The following is a 13,062-nucleotide window of genomic DNA, read 5'->3' as shown; positions in this document are numbered from 1 at the left end:
TAGAGGTTTAAATACATATTCCCAGAAAGCACAGGTGCATAAAGCTATTGGGAAAAGCCCAGCTGCATTTTGGGTTTTATAATAATAGGGACATATACAAGAGTAAACTAATCACAGAATCACAGAAACCCCACAGTGCAGATAGAGGCCATTTCGGCCCATCGAGCCTGTACCGACACATATCCCACCCGATCCCCGTAACCCCTACACCAACACATATCCCACCCTATCCCCGTAACCCCACGTATTTAATCCCCCTAACACTAAGGGTCAATTTATCATAGCCAATCAACCTAACCCGCACATCTAATGGTAAATTTGTACAAAGTATTGGTTTATGGTACTGTTTCCAATGTTGGGTAGCAAGGACATGAAACCCATAGAGAGCATACAGTGTAAATTCACCAGGATGCTGCCAGGGATTGGAAATCGTAGTTTTGATGGCATCAATTACCTTCATGTGTGTGAAATTTTTTACCAAACACTCCACATCGAAAATTTTGAGTGCTATTCATACTCTTTCCATATCTGTCTCTTTTCAAAGAGCTGATTTACCATGGGAGCTGTGCAATTGGTTATGTGGTTAATAAGGACCACTCGTATGGCACAACCTGATGGGGAAGTAGCTGTGTTTGATTTGGGCAGTCTCACACTGCCAGTCACAAGTGCTCATTTTACCCTTGCAAAGTGGTTGGTTACTGCCATCCAAGTGTTCAGTATTTGTCCTTCCTTTGCCCACCTTCCCTCAGTGCTGCTGGAACCACCCACCCCACCACCCTGCCTCTGATCATTCCCAATATTCTCCCCAAGTGTTTCCCGAACTTAGTGACAAATTCAGCAGGGTTATCTTCCACCACCAAGTACCACACATTCTCTGATCACAAACTCAAACCCTCTCTCTCGTCTCGTGTTCCCTCTGTCCATTCCTTCCAAAAGGCCTTAAGCCCCCACCACAGTTCATCTTTCATCACGTCTCAGAGACAGCCTGTCCCCACCAGATCCCAGGACTTGTTAACTGTCATCTTTCTATGTACTTTGGTCTTTAACAAAAGTAAGAAAATGATCACATGAGTAATGGAGCAGATTTGAGAATCGGACTTAAGAGAGACAGAAAGAGAAAAGAAACTGGGCAAAGAGTGATGGACAGGCGGGCAGATAGGCAGAAAGAGTGAGAAAACATTCTCTCAACAGTTGCCTGCAACACAATGAGAAAAAAAAAAGAGAAACATACAGAGAGAAAAACACACAATGGCCCTGAAATTAGGATCGGGAGCTTGCCGCGCGTGCAAGCCCCTGATGTACACTCACCCGGCGTGCCGACATCTGAAGCCCGGGCCTGCTTGCATTTCCTGTCACTGGCCCGGTTCAGATGTCGGCGCAATGTGCTTCCCTGATCCAGCGGCATAGTTAGTGCGATGTGCCGGCTGGGATCAGGTGAGCACTGTGCAGCCAATCAGGGGAGGGGAAACTTCATTCATGAGTTTGAGAGTAAGAACTGTCAAACTCATGAAAAGTATGGGCTGCCAAAACACTACTTAAACTTTAAATAAAATTTTTAAAAACATCCCACTGATTATGTTAACTATAAATAAGTTAAAACAAATATTTTAAACAATTAATCAAATTTTTGAAGAAATTTTTTTTTTTTTAAATAGGGTCTAAAACTAAACTTACCTTACTGTAAATTCTTTAAAAATAATAAACCTGTGGGGAAAAAAAAAATGTCTAAATTGTACTAAAAGACCACTTCCCTGTAAAACTAAATGCTTACGTCTGTTTTTTCCATGCGTAAAAACCGGAGGCCTTTACACTCGGGCAACTCTGGGGGGGAAAAAAAAGGAATTTCAGTGCGCACGCGCTGCATCACAAGTCGCACGCGTTCTGCCTCTTAACCCCTTGGGTCAGAGGACAGGAAATGCCGGTTTTCAGCGCATGCGCTGTGCATGCTGAAAACCGGCAATTCCTCTGGGCACACGCGTGAGTACCCCGTCCGTACTCACGCATTGTGACAGGAATTACTGGGCCATTACAGAGGGAAACATAAGAACATAACATAAGAAATAGGAGCAGGAGTAGGCCAATCGGCCCCTCGAGCCTGCTCCACCATTCAATAAGATAATGGCTGATCTGATCCTAACCTCAAATCTTCTATCACTCTCCATCCCACCCGAACCCATGTGATCTCCCGGGAGAGGCGAAAAACCAGCTAAAAAACCCAATGGCCAATTTGGGAGAAAAAATCTGGGAAATTCCTCTCCGACCCATCTAGGCGATCGAAACTCTTCCAGGAGACCACTCTGTCCCTATATTTTCTACAGTACTTACTTTCTGTAAAGGCGATCTCCATCCCAGCCAGGAACAGGAATAAAACCATCTCCTGAAATCTAACACAGAATTAGAACACAAGAAGTAGGAGCAGAACCAGGCTACACGGCCCCTGGGCCCGCTCCACTACCCACAGGGCCATGGCCATTCCGAACCTAGACTCGTCCAATTTCCTGCCCGCTCCCCGTAACCCTTAATTCCCTTTACTTCTAGGAAACTATCTATTTCTGTTTTAAATTTATTTAATGATGTAGCTTCCACAGCTTTCTGGGGCAGCAAATTCCACAAACCTACCACCCTCTGAGTGAAGAAGTTTCTCCTCATCTCAGTTTTGAAAGAGCAGCCCCTTATTTTAAGATTATGCCCCCTAGTTCTAGTTTCACCCATCATTGGGAACATCCTCACCGCATCCACCCGATCAAGCCCCTTCACAATCTTATATGTTTCAATAAGATCGCCTCTCATTCTTCTGAACTCCAATGAGTAGAGTCCCAATCTACTCAACCTCTCCTCATATGACCACCCCCTCATCCCCAGGATTAACCGAGTGAACCTTCTTTGTACTGACTCGAGAGCAAGTATGTCTTTTCTTAAGTATGGACACCAAAACTGTATGCAGTATTCCAGGTGCGGTCTCACCAATACCTTGTATAACTGCAGCAATACCTCCCTGTTTTTATATTCTATCCCCCTAGCAATAAAAGCCAACATTCCATTGGCCTTCTTGATCACTTGCTGCACCTGCATACTAACTTTTTGAGTTTCGTGCACCAGGACCCCCAGATCCCTTTGTACTACAGTACTTTCCAGTTTCTTGCCATTAAGATAATAACTTGCTCTATGATTTTTCCTGCCAAAGTGCATAACCTCACACTTTCCAGTATTGTATTCCATCTGCCAAATCTCTGCCCACTTTATGTCACTTTGCAGGTTTTTTATGTCCTCCTCACTCACTACTTTCCCTCCCATCTTTGTATCATCTGCAAACTTTGATATGTTACACTCGGTCCCCTCCTCCAAATCGTTAATATAGATTGTAAAGATTTGGGGACCCAGCACTGACCCCTGCGGAACACCACTAGTTACTGATTGCCAGTTTGAGAATGAACCATTTATCCCAACTCTCTGCTTTCTGTTAGAGAGCCAATCCTCCACCCACGCCAGAATATTACCCCCAATCCCGTGATTTTTTATCTTAAGCAATAATCTTTTGTGTGGCACCTTGTCAAATGCCTTTTGGAAGTCTAAATACACTACGTCCACTGGTTCTCCTTTATCCACCCTGTATGTTACTTCCTCAAAGAACTCAAGCAGATTTGTCAAACATGACTTCCCCTTCATGAAACCATGCTGAGTTTGTCCTATTAAATTATGTTTATCCAAATGTCCCGTTACTGTCTCCTTAATAATGGACTCTAACATTTTGCCAACCACAGATGTTAGGCTAACAGGTCTATATTTCCAGCCTTCTGCCTACTGCCCTTTTTAAATAAGGGTGTTACATTTGCAGTTTTCCAATCTGCCGGGACCTTTGCTGAGTCCAGGGAGTTTTGGAAAATTATTACCAATGCATCCACAATCCCTACCGCCACTTCCCTCAAGACCCTAAGATGTAAGCCATCAGGCCCAGGGGATTTATCCGGCTTGAGTCCCATTATTTTACCAAGTACCACTTCCTTCGTGATTTTAATCGTATTTAGCTCCTCTCCCCCAAGAGCCCCCTGTTTGTCCAGTGTTGGGATATTCTTAGTGTCCTCTACCGTAAAGACTGATACAAAATATTTGTTCAGCGTTATTGCCATCTCCATATTTCCCACCATTAATTTCCCAGTCTCATCCTCTAGGGGACCAACATTTACTTTAGCCACCCTTTTTCTTTTTATATAACTATAGAAACTTTTGCTATCTGTTTTTATATTTTTTGCTAATTTACTTTCATAATCTATCTTCCCTTTCTTAATCAATCTTTTATTTATTTTTTGCTGTCTTTTAAATACTTCACAATCTTCTATCCTCCCACTAGATTTGGCTACCTTATATGCCCTTGTTTTTAGTCGGATACTATCCTTAATTACTTTACTTAGCCACGGATGGCTATCTTTTCTTTTACACCCTTTTTTCCTCAGTGGAATATATTTTTTTGGAAGTTGTAAAATAACTCCTTAAATGTACACCACTGATCATGTACCGTCTTACCCTTTAATCTATTTTCCCAGTCCACTCTAATCAATTCCGCTCTCATACCTTCATAGTCTCCTTTATTCAAGCTCAGCACGCTTGTTTGAGATCCAACCTTCTCACCCTCTAATTGAATATGGAATTCAACCATGTTATGGTCACTCATTCCAAGGGGATCCTTTACTAGGACATTTTTAATTAATCCTGTCTCATTACACAGGACCAAATCTAAGGTTGCTTGCCCCCTGGTCGGTTCAGTTACATACTGCTCAAGAAACCCATCCCTAATACACTCAATGAACTCATCCTCAAGGCTGCTCTGCCCAATTTGATTTGTCCAGTTAATATGATAGTTAAAATCCCCCATAATTATAGCTGTTCCCTTATTACAAGCCTCAACTATTTCCTGATTAATACTCCGTCCAACAGAGTTGCAACTGTTCGGAGGCCTATAGACTACGCCCACTAGTGTTTTTTTCCCCTTATCTCCACCCAAACTGTTTCACTATCCTCCTTTGACCCAATATCATTTCTCTGTATTATAGTGATTCCTTCCTTTATTAACATAGCCACCCCACCTCCCCCCCTTCCTGCCTGTCCTTCCTGATTGTTAAATAACCTGGTATGTTTAATTCCCAGTCATGGTCACCCTGCAGCCATGTTTCTGTAATGGCCACAAGATCATACCCATATGTCGTTATTTGTGCTGTTAACTCATTCATTTTGTTACGAATTCTACGTGCATTCAGATAAAGAACTTTCAAATATGTTTTGTGACACTTAGTTCCTGTTTTTTCCCCTTTTACTACTTTACCTTTTACTCCATACCTTCTGTCCCTTTCTGACACGTTCTGTTTTTTAATTTCCCCACTGTTACCTAAGTCTGTGACCTTCTCCGTTGTCATTTCTGTTATTTGCTCTCTAGAAACCTCCCCCCCACTAATTAGTTTAAAGCCCTCTCTACAGCCCCAGTTATATGATTCGCCAGCAGTGGCCAAGTGGAGTCCGTCCCAGCGGAACAGCTCCCTCCTGTCCCAGTACTGGTGCCAGTGTCCCAAGAAGCAAAACCCATTTCTCCCACACCAGTCTTTGAGCCACGCATTTAACTCTTTAATTTTATTTATCCTAGCCAAATTCGCTCGTGGCTCAGGTAATAATCCAGAGATTATTACCCTTGATGTTCTGTTTTTTAATTTGACCCCTAGCTGCTCATACTCCTTTAACAGAACCTTTTTCCTTGTCCTATCTACGTCGTTTGTACCAACATGGACCACGACAACTGGATCCTCCCCCTCCCACTCCAAGTTTCTTTCCAGCCCAGAAGAGATGTCCTTAACCCTGGCACCGGGCAGGCAACACAGCCTTCGGGACTCCCGCTGTTGACTGCAGAGAACCCTATCTATCCCCCTAATGATACTATCCCCTACCACTACAACATTTCTTTTTACTCCATCCACTTGAATGGCCCCCTGTACCACGGTGCTGTGGCCAGGTTGCTCATCCTCCCTGCAGTCCCCACTCCCGCCCTCACAGGGAGTAAGAACCTCGATCCTGCTTGACAAGAGCAAGGGCTGCAGCTCCTTCAACACTACATCCTGGATCCCTGTACCTTCCTCACTCGTAGTCACACCGTCCTGTCCCTGACCACGGACTACATCTGCAGTAACAATGTTAATTTTTCTGAACAATACTGAAATATCAAATTAAAAGTACTCTGTGTAAAGAGGGTGTAGAAGTAGTTTCCACTAACACGTTGTGCTATTTTTCAGAAATCACTGTTTTTCTCTTTTTTAATTCACTGTTATACAAGGGCAAATTAGCAAGCCTGATTGGTTACCCTAGCTTCAACTATCAGAAGTGCCTAGTGTACAATTTCTTGGAAGCCCTTGTGAATGTCTCATTCTGTATTACATAATCGAACTGTTCTATCTTGGTTGAACTGATCCTGCATTTTGAGGAGAGACATTTGTCTTTTTTGCCAGAAAATGGTGATAAAGCACTTAGTAAAGCTTAGACAGCTGGATAAGATAACGTTTACATAGAGCAGAGTTACCATGTCATACCATAGCTTAACAGTGAGATTGCATGAGAGCCATCAGCTTCAGTTTAACCCATTGTTTCCTGCACAGCTGCTGCGGGCTGAGGAAAGTGACTGGATGGAGACATTTTTGTTGCTCATTTTCACACTCTTCACAACCTTTTTTTCTAGCTCTATATTGGTTTTACTTTGCTTCTGTCTACCTCTCTGCCTTTTGCTCTCACCCGCGCGCCACTGTGGCTCTCGCCTGCCTGCGGGGCTAAACATTCCTTTTGCTCTATTTGAGTGTTCTTTCTGGATGGATTGTAGAGCTGTCTGTTCCTGGTTTGTATGTCTGTTTGTCCAGTGGTGGCCATGGTGATAATGTTTCAATATTGTCCAAAGCTTTTACCTTTCCCCCTAATTTTATTTTCTCTTCCCCCGCCCCCTTCTCCCCCCCAGTGTTGGCACTGACTCTTGCTGTGCACTTGGCTCCAAGGGCAATGGCAGCCTTCCATGACCTCATCCAGGTAGCAATTCTTTAACTACAAGCCTAGAAAATGAGTAATGGCAGATGATTCAATCCTGGACTCCGCTCCAGCCAAGCCTGACCCTGTTCCTGCAGGTATGTCCACACGTGTGTACGCTCCAGCAAATGTCATGGCTAGCAATCTGGGGCAGGCGTCAGAGTTCAGGGGTGTGGAAACCAGCTGTTGCACTCTAAAGACGCGAGCCACCCCAGCCACAACCTCTTCGCCCTGCTCCCGTCCGGTAAGAGATACCGAAGCATACAGTCTCGTACCAGCAGGTTTCAAAACAGCTTCTACCCCCAGGCCATAAGACTCATGAACAAATAATTTATTATTATTTATTACTGTTGTTTTATTTATTATTACTGTATTTCTATTAGTATTTTTATCATTGTTATGCCATATTTATCCCAATGTTGGGAGGACTTGTAAAAATCAACATTTCATTGTGCAGTACACACGTCTGCTGCATATATGACAAATAAAATTGAATTGAAATCCCTGCCTCAGCTAACATAGAAACATAGAAGATAGGAGCAGGAGTAGGCCATTTGGCCCTTCGCGCCTGCTCCGCCATTCAATGTGATCATGGCTGATCATCCAAATTCAGTACCCTGTCCCTGCCTTTTCCCCAGATCCCTTTAGCCTCAAGAAATATATCCAACTCTTGAATATATTTAATGAACTAGCCTCCACCGCCCTCTGTGGCAGAGAATTCCACAGGTTCACCACTCTCTGGGTGAAGAAATTCCTCCTCATTTCAGTCCTAAATGGCTTACCCCTTATCCTTAGACTATGACCCCTGGTTCTGGACTCCCCGGCCATCAGAAACATCCTTCCTGCATCTAGTCTGTCCAGACCTGACACAATTTTATAGGTTTCGATGAGATCCCCTCTCAATCTTCTAGACTCCAGTGAGTATAAGCCCAATCGACACAATCTCTCCTCATACGCCATTCCTGCCATCCCAGGTATCAGCCTGGTGAATCTTCGCTGCACTCCCTCCATGGCAAGAACGTCCTTCCTCAGGTAAGGTGACCAAAACTGCACACAATACTCAAGGTGCGGTCTCACCAAGGCCCTGTACAACTGTAGCAAGACATCCTTGTTCCTGTACTCGAACCCTCTTGCTACGAAGGCCAACATACCATTTGCCTTCTTAACCGCCTGCTGCACCTGCATGCTTACCTTCAGCGACTGGTGCACAAGGACACCCAGGTCTCTTTGCACTTCCCCTTCTCCCAATCTATTGCCATTCAAATAATAATCTGCCTTCCTGTTTTTGCCACCAAAGTGGATAACCTCACATTTATCCACATTGGGCAGAAACATGGCAAATGCACTATAATCACCCAACCTGTCCAAATCGTACTGGAGTTTCCCGACATCCTCCTCGCAGCTTACCCTCCCGCCCAGCTTTGTGTCGTCTGCAAATTTGGAGATATTACATCCAATTCCCTCGTCCAGATCATTAATATATATTGTGAACAGCTGGGGTCCTAGGACCGATCCTTGCGGTACCCCACCAGTCACTGCCTGCCACTCGGAAAAGACCCGTTTATTCCAACTCTTTGCCTTCTGTCCGCCAACCAGTTCTCTATCCGAGTCAATACCTTTTACCTTGCCCCCAATCCCATGTGCCTTAATTTTGCACGCTAATCTCTTGTGTGGGACCCTATCGAAAGCCTTCTGAAAGTCCAAATACACCACATCCACTGGTTCTCCCCTATCTATTTTACCAGTTACACCCTCAAAAAATTCCAGTAGATTAGTCAAGCATGATTTACCTTTTGTAAATCCATGTTGACTTTGTCCGATCCTGTCACTGCTTTCCAAGTGCTCTGCTATTACATCTTTTATAATAGACTCTAGCATTTTCCCCACTACTGATGTCAGGCTTACCGGTCTATAATTCCCCGCTTTTTCTCTACCACCTTTTTTGAATAGTGGGGTAACATTAGCTACCCTCCAATCCATGGGTACCGTTCCAGAGTCTATCGAGTTCTGGAAGATGACCAGTAATGCATCTACTATCTCTAGGGCCACTTCCTTAAGTACCCTGGGATGTAGACCACCAGGCCCTGGGGATTTATCGGCCTTCAGTCCCATCAATTTTCCTAACACCATTTTCCTACAAATACTGATTTCTTTCAGTTCCTCTCTTTCATCAGACCCTATGTTCCCCGGCATCTCTGGGAGGTTATTTGTGTCCTCCTTTGTGAAGACAGAACCAAAGTATGTATTTAGTTGGTCTGCCATTTCCTTGTTTCCCATTATAAATTCCCCTGATTCTGACTGTAAGGGACCTACGCTTGACTTCACCAGTCTTTTTCTCTTCACATATCTATAAAAGCTTTTACAGTCAGTTTTTATGTTCCCTGCTAGCTTACTCTCATATTCTATTTTCCCTTTCTTAATTAATCCCTTTGTCCTCCTTTGTTGACTCCTAACGTTTGATAACGCAGCACAGACTGTGAATTTGAACCTGCAAGCTTCTAGTTTCAAATGTTGAGTGACCCTGATATCATGCATTTACTCATTTAATCGTCTGAGGAAGCTCAATTTCTGCTGTTGCTGTCTAGGAGAAGTAACTGCTGTACAGTGCCCCCCCCCCCCCCCCCCCTGCTTTTTACTTTTCATTTTTCATTTGTATGCTAATTACACTCTGCTGCACTATATCGCACAGAGCTTCGTCTTGGTTGGAATGAAAATGTGGGGGGCCGGCTGCCAGTGTTTATTTACAGGGACGGGTGGCCTTAATCTGATGGCAGGTTCATAAACCCATATATTGATAGATTTCTGATGCTGTTGGTTTGATGTAGGTTGGGTTAAGTTGAGGAATGCAGCTGATTGAGGGAGAATGCTGTCTGTTGTATTCCTGTAAAAGTGACTTTAATTTATCACCTCAAATTGTTCTCGCCCGTGCCACTGCAAGTGACAGACCTGAAACCACCAACACTTCACCCTGTGTTCTACTTCTTGGATTATGCCTAAAGAGGTTATTTTAAGAAGTTTATAACTGTACTTCTGTTTTTTTCCCCCTTCGTCAAGTAGATATGCCACAAAAATGTCATATCGACACCCTCTTTGCTTTACTTCTCATCTACATGTCGCCTTGGCGACATCATCCGAAAACACAGCGTCAGTTTCCACGTGTATGCTGACGACACCCAGCTCTGTCTCACTACCTCTTCTCTCAACCTCTCCACAGTCTCTAAATTGTCTGACTGCTTGTCTGACATCCAGTTCTGGATGAGCAGAAATTTTCTCCAATTAAATATTTGGAAGACCGAAGCCATTGTTTTCGGTCCCCGCCACAAACTCCGTTCCCTAGCCACTGACTCCATCCCTCTCCCTAATACCTGTCTGAGGCTCAACCACACTGTTTGCATCCTTGGCATCATATTTGACCCTGAAATAAGCCTCCGCCCACATATCCGCAGGATAACTAAGAACGCCTATTTCCACCACCGTGACATCGCTCGTCTCCGCCTTTGTCTCAGCCCATCTGCTGCTGAAACCCTCACCCATGCCTTTGTTACCTCTAGACTTGACTGTTCCAATGCACTCCTGGCTGGCCTCCCATATTCTACCCTACGTAAACTTGAGGTGATCCAAAACTCTGCTGCCCGTGTCCTAACTCGCACCAAGTCCCATTCACCCATCACCCATGTGCTTGCTCACCTCCATTGGCTCCCAGTTAAGCAATGCCTTGATTTCAAAATTCTCATCCTTGTTTTCAAATCCCTCCATGGCCACGCCCCTCCCTATCTCTGTAATCTCCTTCAGCCCCACAATCCCCTGAGATATCTGCGCTACTCTAATTCTGACCTCTTGAGCATCCCTGATTATATCCGCTCAACCATTGGTGGCCGTGCCTTCTCTTGCCTAGGCTCTAAGCTCTGGAATTCCCTGCCTAAACCTCTCCGCCTCGCTACATCTCTTTCCTCCTTTAAGAAGCTCCTTAAAACCTACCTCTTTAACCAAGCTTTTGGTCACCTGCCCTAATTTCTCCTTGTGTGGCTCGGTGTCAAATTTTTTGTCTTTTAATATTCTTGTGAAGTGCCTTGGGACATTTTACTACATTAAAGGCGCTATATAAATACAAGTTGTTGTTGTTGAAATTATTGTGCCAACACTGCTGCTGATGTGCAGTGTTTAACTGATCCAAGTTCACCTTCGATCCAATTAATTAATCCAATCTAATTACTTAACAAAAAGCCAAGCATTCCAGTCAAGTTATACACTTCTTTCTGGCTAAGGAGATTTTAAAAAAATGCTTTCTTTCTGCGGTGTCCTTCAAAGAATTTGGCGGATGAGACCTGTGAAAGAATACTTGGTTACATGCTGTCTGTTCTATCTAGCGGCTCTAAGGTGCTTTGGCATGGGCCACAAGGGAAAAATTGGAGCAGGTGTCAATCCAGACTCCACTTATATTCCCATGATTATTTACAAGGACCATTGATGGAAAATCTTTAGTTTGGGTGAGGACTATTGGGGAGAATGAATCAATGATAAAATGTAACCATATATTTATAACTATTTTTACAAAATATTAATTTGAAAAATTGCTAACTTGTTGGTTTAACAAAAGAAACTGATGTTGTACAAGTGTTCCTTTGGTTAATACATTGCTTTCTCTCAGTTCATGGCCCAGGTTGTAAAATCAGTTATTCTGTATTGTCCATGCAGCAATAGTTGACAACATGTCAAAAAAAGTTATTCATTGTGAGGAGCTATTTCAGATACTTTTTTTAAAAATTATTCATTGATGGGATGTGGGTGTCGCTGGCTGGCTAGGCCTGCATTTAGTGCCCATCCCTAATTGCCCTTGAGAAGATGGTGGTGAGCCGCCACCTTGAACCACTGCAGTCCATATGGTGTAGGTACACCCACAATGCTGTTAGGAAGGGAGTTCCAGGATTTTGGCCTAGCGACAGTGAAGGAACGGCGATACAGGTCCAAGTCAGGATGGTGTGTGGCTTGGAGGGGAACTTGTAGTTGGTGATGTTCCCATACGTCTGCTGCCCTTGTCCTTCTAAGTGGTAGAGGTCGCGGGTTTGGAAGGTGCTGTTGAAGGAGCTTTGGCGAGTTGCTGCAGTGCATCTTGTAGATGGTACACACTGCAGCCACAGTGCGCCGGTGGTGGAGGGAGTGAATGTTGAAGGTGGTGGATGGAGTGCCAATCAAGCGGGCTGCTTTATCCTGAATGGTGTCGAGCTTCTTGAGTGTTGTTGGAGCTGCACTCATCCAGGCAAGTGGAGAGTATTCCACCACACTCCTGACTTGTGCCTTGTAGATGGTGGAAAGGCTTCGGGGAGTCAGGAGGTGAGACACTCGCCGCAGAATTCCCAGCCTCTGGCCTGCTCTTGTAGCCACAGTATTTATATGGCTGGTCCAGTTCAGATTCTGATCAGTGGTAACCCCCAGGATGTTGACAGTGGGGGATTCAGCGATGGTAATGCCATTGAATGTCAAGGGGAGATGGTTAGAGTCTCGCTTGTTGGAGATGGTCATTGCCTGGCACTTGTGTGGTGCGAATGTTACTTGCCACTTGTCAGCCCAAGTCTGAATGTTGTCCAGGCCTTGCTGCATATGGACACGGACTGCGTCAGTATCTGATGAGTCTCGAATGATGCTGAACAGTGTGCAATCATCAGCGAACATCCCCACTTCTGACCTTGTGATGGAGGGAAGGTCATTGATGAAACAGCTGAAGATGGTTGGGCCTAGGACACTGCCCTGAGGAACTCCTGCAGTGATGTCATGTGATTGAGATGAATGACCAACAACCACAGCCAACTTCCTTTGTGCTAGGTATGATTCCAACCAAGGGAGAGTTTTTCCCTTGATTCTGATTGACTTCAGTTTTGCTAGGGCTCCTTGATGCCACACTTGATCAAATGCTGCCTTGATGTCAAGGGCAGTCACTCTCACCTCTTGAGTTCAGCTCTTTTGTCCATGTTTGGACCAAGGCTGTAATGAGGTCAGGAGCTGAGTGGCCCTGGCGGA

The 13,062-nt window shown here is 44.4% G+C and overlaps 1 protein-coding gene across 7 annotated transcripts in view; it reads left to right on the top strand.

Moving 5' to 3' along the window:
* imp3 (IMP U3 small nucleolar ribonucleoprotein 3) overlaps positions 1 to 13,062 on the top strand; it is a 326,220-nt gene that overhangs the window by 162,508 nt on the left and 150,650 nt on the right. The gene's annotated exons all lie outside the window — the stretch shown is intronic.

The sequence above is a fragment of the Somniosus microcephalus genome, chromosome 3 (genome assembly GCF_052327205.1).
Source record: "Somniosus microcephalus isolate GS21.2 chromosome 3, FLI_Smic_1.0, whole genome shotgun sequence".
NCBI classification, from domain to species: Eukaryota; Metazoa; Chordata; class Chondrichthyes; order Squaliformes; family Somniosidae; genus Somniosus; species Somniosus microcephalus.
This window is presented reverse-complemented; position numbering and strand designations above follow the sequence as displayed.